This window comes from Pogona vitticeps, chromosome 4, assembly GCF_051106095.1.
Source record: "Pogona vitticeps strain Pit_001003342236 chromosome 4, PviZW2.1, whole genome shotgun sequence".
Classification (NCBI taxonomy): Eukaryota; Metazoa; Chordata; class Lepidosauria; order Squamata; family Agamidae; genus Pogona; species Pogona vitticeps.
In genome coordinates this window covers 160,492,231-160,498,230 of record NC_135786.1, presented here as the reverse complement: position 1 = coordinate 160,498,230, position 6,000 = coordinate 160,492,231, and positions in this window count along the sequence as shown.

Genomic DNA, 6,000 nt, shown 5'->3' with positions numbered 1-6,000 from the left:
CTGGAGACTGCAAATCAAAATAGAGCATGTAGGCAGGGAGGAAGGTAAACTGTTCAGGGTGAAATTTAATAAAAACCGTTGTGTGGAGCCACAATGTTTGAATAGCTCACATGTCTGTTCCCCAAAGTCCCTTCATTGCCCCCATGCCCACAGAGGGCCAGGAAGGCTACAGGCAGAAATGAGTATTTGAAGCAGAGCATTGCCGTTTGATGTCCATTTACAAATTACAAAAGCTAGTCAAAAGATTTGCATGCATACAAGCTTGGCACTTATGTTGAAATCCAGCAAATCCAGATGTGCATGACTGTGAGGCACACATCTGTAATTTTTCTAACACATGACGGAATGACTCACCAAAGGGAGGGGAATCATAACATCATTAGCTCTAATATAAAAAGGGTTGCTTGTACAAAGTTTTGACTTGATGCTGCTATGATCAAACAACATGTTATGGTGGCAGCAGATCCATATGTTGAAAGCCAGATCCGTTCCAACTGTGCACAAGGCAAGGATGAGGCGTGAACAACAGAGCAAAAGTGGTGCCTCTTGCATCCTCTCTTGAGATTTACAAAGCAAAAGAAGATGCAGCTTATCTCCTCCTTTGCTGCACGCTCCACTGAGCACCTCTCTCCTGGCAAACATATGTCTAGTATTAACCTAAGCCCCAAGCGAAAGGAGAGAAACAAATCTAAACCCACCATGTCTGGAGGCTGAGTCATGGCAACTGGATTCCTTTCTTATTACAGTGGTGCCTCACAAGACAAATTTAATTTGTTCTGTGGTTAATGTTATCTTGCAAAAAATTCGTCTTGTGAAATGTGTTTTCCCATAGGAATGCATTGAAATCTAATTAATGCGTTCCTATGGGCAAAAAAAGTCAGAACAAAGTCAAATTTGGTTTACAAACGGTTCATTAAGTGCTCTTTGAAACCATACATATTGTGCAGATGATTTTTAAAAATTCAATCAAAAAACTTTAACTTTTTAAACCTCATAGAAAAACATTTTAAAATCAGCAAACATGAGGCAGGAACAAAAACCGGAAAACATTCTTCTTGCGAAGCACGGCCATAGGAACATTTGTCTTGTGAGTCATCAACCCCCATTGCCAAAACCATTTGTCTTGTGAGTTTTTTGTCCTGCGAGGCATTTGTCTTGCGACGCACCACTGTAATTTGAAATGTTTTGCTACTCATCCAAGTAGCTTCTTCCGTTTGAGGAGAGTTGGTAGGAGATCCCTGATATATCCTTCATGTTGGTTTCTCTTCCCCCTGGTCTGAATAGGCTCATCAGATGGACAAAGGACCGAGAGTGAGTGAAAATCCCACTTCTGTAGTCCTTCTCCACCCATTCTCATGGTTTGTCAACAGGTGTTAACAGTAGACTCAGCTTCCAGATAACCTCACCTGGATGACTGAGAATCTTCACAGATAAACCCACCATGCATTGTATGAATTGTGGGGTGTTTACTGACACCACTGAGAATTCTGATGTCGTGAGAATAGAGAATGGCATGAGCCACAAAAATCGTGATTCATGGTATTTTATGGTTTGTGGCTACCAATAAACCACGAATCATCCAAACTTTTTATTAAAAGAACAGGTTCATTTTTAAATAAATATATGCCTTGTGAAGAGGAAATGATCCCCCCTTCCCACCGCCCCTGTGATCTCCTTACCTTGTCCTGCCGCCACCGTCACCACCTTGAGAGACAGTTGACAGGCAGAAGCCAGCCTGGCTCCTAGGAGGGAAGCTGGACCAGTGTCTCTCAAGGTGGTGGTGGTGGCAGTAGCAGTGGCAGGACAAGGAAAGGAGTAGACAGATGCAGTGGGAATGGGGGTAGAGGCAGTGGGAAGGGGGCAGGGGCAAGCTGTGGGGGTATGGAACAAACCAGGAAGTTTGGGAAAACACTAAAAATGTTTGTGGCTCTGGTCAGTTTGGGTTCTATGGTTTGAATGAACCTGAACCAATCTGAATAAACAAGCCAGCAATTTTCCCACAAACTTCCTGGTTCATTTTTTGATTCATGTTCATCTCCACTTGAAAGTTAGGGTCAGTGTTATGGACAGGTTTTAAAGAGGGTTTGAGGCATAAGGTGTTCATATTTTGTGCCCTCAGTGAGAATTCGTGTGCTGATTACCTACTAGAGTAGGCCCATTGAATCAGTGGAACATACATGGGTGTTGACACACCAAATCATAACAAATTCAATGAGCTTTCTCTTGTTGTAACGTATTATTGGATTTTATTTATTTAATTTTATTTATTTAACTTATATGCCGCCCACACTACCCGAAGGTCTCTGGGCTACAATGTTACATTGGCTATGCCAAAACTTACTCTTAATGGCAAAAAGCAAACAGAAATACAAGAGGAATGTAAATAAACAATTTGTTATCCTTTCATGACATCCCAAATTTGCTGCCAAAGAGTAGGACTAAAACTGGCCCCCTCCTCCAGCTGATACTGGAAAGAAATTTATTGTAATCTATACCAGCCTGCAAGTCATCTAAGACCATGGGGGGTGGGGGTTGCCTCTTTCCCAACTTTTCTATGTTGACTGAGTAATCCTTCTCTGTTTTGGTATCCCAATAATGGAATACGGTTACTGTGGAACTGGAAATGGCATCAATACCTCAACTATTTTAACACCAACTCAGAATCCTTTTTGCTTCCTTCCTTCCTTTTTGCATTTTCATTGATTACGTATTTCCCTCTGATTTATTGAGTCTGGTGTTGTTTCTGTGTTTTATTCTGATTGTGATGCTTATATTACTCTAATTGCATTTCAAACATCAATTTGGCATTTGTAACATATAAGTCATCATGAGAATGTTTTGTGTGATGGGCAGATAATTAACATGTTTGTAAGCACCTTCTGAGACCTTCTTGGTAAAAAGCTTTGCAACAATATTCCGCTTTGTTTAACAGTGTGGACAAAGAAGCTGATATTATCAGGTTGGTTGAGGGGAAATAAGCTGCAAGCAGACAAGTGGCAGGCCTGATATTTTGGACGTACAATTCTCATCAGGTCTTAGTAAGCTTTCTGATATTTTTGGCCTATACTGCCAATGGTGAAGCACAGCACAAAAATACCTGAAGAGGTATTAAACCTTTTCTCTTAAAACTGAACAAATGTATGTGTGCACACTATAATTAGTATAAATCTGAGGACCTGACTCTACTGATGTCATAGGTTAGCTTTGACTTCTTGAAAGAAAATGTTGTAGTTCCTGCTTAATAGACTCTTTCAGTCCTGCCACCCCAGAATGTATTCAGTAAAAATATGTATGTTTTGAACCAGCCTCTTTGCCTGAACAAATGAATGCATTTCAACAGGGAAAAAAAAAGCCCTACACAGTTATCTTCTGCTTGTCACCCAAAAAGCAATTTAACGCACCAGCAGCAGTTGCCTATTACTCAGAGAAAGCAAAACAGGAGTCTAGGAGGATGGATTTAAAGGCAGAAGATACTACTATTATGTATTGCTCACAAAGTAAACAAGCAGGCTCCACATAGTTGTTTTCTAATTACAAAGCCATTTCATAAACTGTAAATGCTAACATGGGAGAGGTAAATCATAGCAATTTAATTAATAAAACCATTTAGACAATTAAACCCATATGTGCACATCCTAAGGCACAACATCAATAATAAAAGCTTGCAGGCATATTTTGGAAATTTTATGCAAGTGTTTGTAGATCTTGTAGTCGATAATTGGTACAAACAAGTTTAACCCTCCTGTTGTTTTATCTAAGACGTAACTGACATTATTGGTGGCCTCATCACAATCGCAGACTTTGCTTTCAGCCACTCATTGATCTTATTAAATTTGCCTTCTTGCAGAGTAGCATATATCTCTGTTATACACTGCCTCTCTCTCTGGTTGATACCAGAGCTATAGAAGTTGGATGACATTCCTGTATTTGAAGTAAGCTTTGGGAAAATCTGTCCGTGCTGTTTTCTCCTGTGTTCAAATTTTTAAAACCGTTCTCTCGCAAATCTATGATTTGTGTATTATAGTAAATTATTCCCAAAGAAACAATCAAACAAACCCTGAAATGACCTTCTCAGCCAACTCCTCTTACCATAAGCAACAAACTATTTCCAGCATGGAGAGTGGGCCACTTTATGCTTGCTTGCCATATATGTGTTAAAGAGGAGGAGCCTCTCAGCAATCAAAATTCCATACTAACATAGTTGAATATACAGAGATTCAAACTCAGACATTTAAGAATGAATCACTCAGTCTGCCAATTTCAGTTTCTCCCATGTTCAGACTTCAGAAAATTCTTAAAAGAATTGAGATGAATGCCCCGCTCCTGTCCCTAACATGAAGGCAGTCTCTGTTTGAAGGACTATCCAGATCAAGTACAGTGAGAAAATTCAGAAAGGATTATAGGTGTCAGTTGAACAATTAGTACGTGACATCTCATGCAGCAGGCATCATGAGTAACTGGTATTATTGAAGGAGGAGGTACAGCATAAAGAAGGGCAACCCACTTGCATCTTGGGCTTCTGGTAGCCAGCATACATGTCACCAGCTCACAGCCTTTCCCACTATGGTCAGATATACTGCATTTCTATTTAAGATATAGTAGTATGTCAGTGGGTTGGAACACCTGACTGTGGAGCCATGGAGTGGGATTTCAAATCCACACTGTGTCTTCCAGGAGAGAGGCCAGCCAAGATCATCCAGAGAGTGTATGTCTGATGTGGTTTACTGTCCTGTCACTTGTGTGGCCTCAGGCAAAGTTAACAGTCTAGAGTTCCTCCAGAAGAAGACAAGTAAACCGCTTCTGAGTACCTTACAACTAGAAAACTATGCAACTGAGAAATAACTTGATGGCACATTATTTTTAATTAACAGTTTTTAAAATTTGAGTCTAGGCATATAGATTTACATATGCACATTGTATGCAACAGTGTCCTCTTTTGACTTTTTTTGTGGGGGATGCATAATTATGAGCTCTACTGTGTTCATTAGTAAAGCAGTCAAGAAAAGCAATGTCCTTTATGCCACGGCCTGGAAATGTAATGTTTTTTGACAATATCTTAGTCAACATTTCCTAGAATCCCCCAGCCATCATTCTGGAAGTTGGCTGTCCAACTAAGTAACCCTTCCCATCTCTGGCTCTGTCAGTGCCAAAGAAAGAACTTGGTGAATGGGCTTCCCACTTCTCAGGGAGACCATCAATCTGTGCCTGTGAAAGTATACAGTATCCTGTGGCCTCTGGGACATCCTGAATATAATTAATATATATATTTTTAAGAAATTATCATTCTCAAACCATTTTTAGCACTTCCAGGTTTGCCCCTCATTCACTCATTCTTCCATACTTAGAGAAAGGAGCCCCAAAGCCTTTCACCCACTCACCACAGACTTGAGCGAGGCTTGGGAAAATTTTGACACAAAAGCCAAGCACTGATTACGTTTTGTAAAGCTGCAGTTCCAGTTTGTATGCTAACAGAGAGAGTGATTGTATTGCCTCAGATGTTGCCTGGAATTTTTGAAAACCTGAATAAAAAGATTTCCCTCAGTTAGCTTTGGTTTAGGCTTATGACATTCAGAATTCCATATTCTTTGTGGACCTAGAAGAACACTGTAAAATTGACAAGAAAGCTTGTGTGGCATGGAGCAAATGACACCCCCCCTCCCGGGAGCTTACTTTCATTCTCTGAATTCCACTGTTGATGAAGAAACTGAGACAGAAAGCACTTTAGAGGAATTAAAGCAAGCCGTAAAAGGAAATATTTTCTCAGTATTCATTCATACAGGATGGAAACATAGGCACAATTGTTTTCACTGAAAATGAAATTTCAGTAAATAAATCTTTATTATGGCAAATGCTTGATGGTGTTCCATGCATAGCTTAAAAATCGTTGCCACTAAGTCTAAATATGGAGAAGGATAATTACTTTGCAGTTATCCTTTCTCTCATATATAAACTGCTCAAAGCATCTTAGGGGACAAATAGGGTATTAAAAGATAAATATGA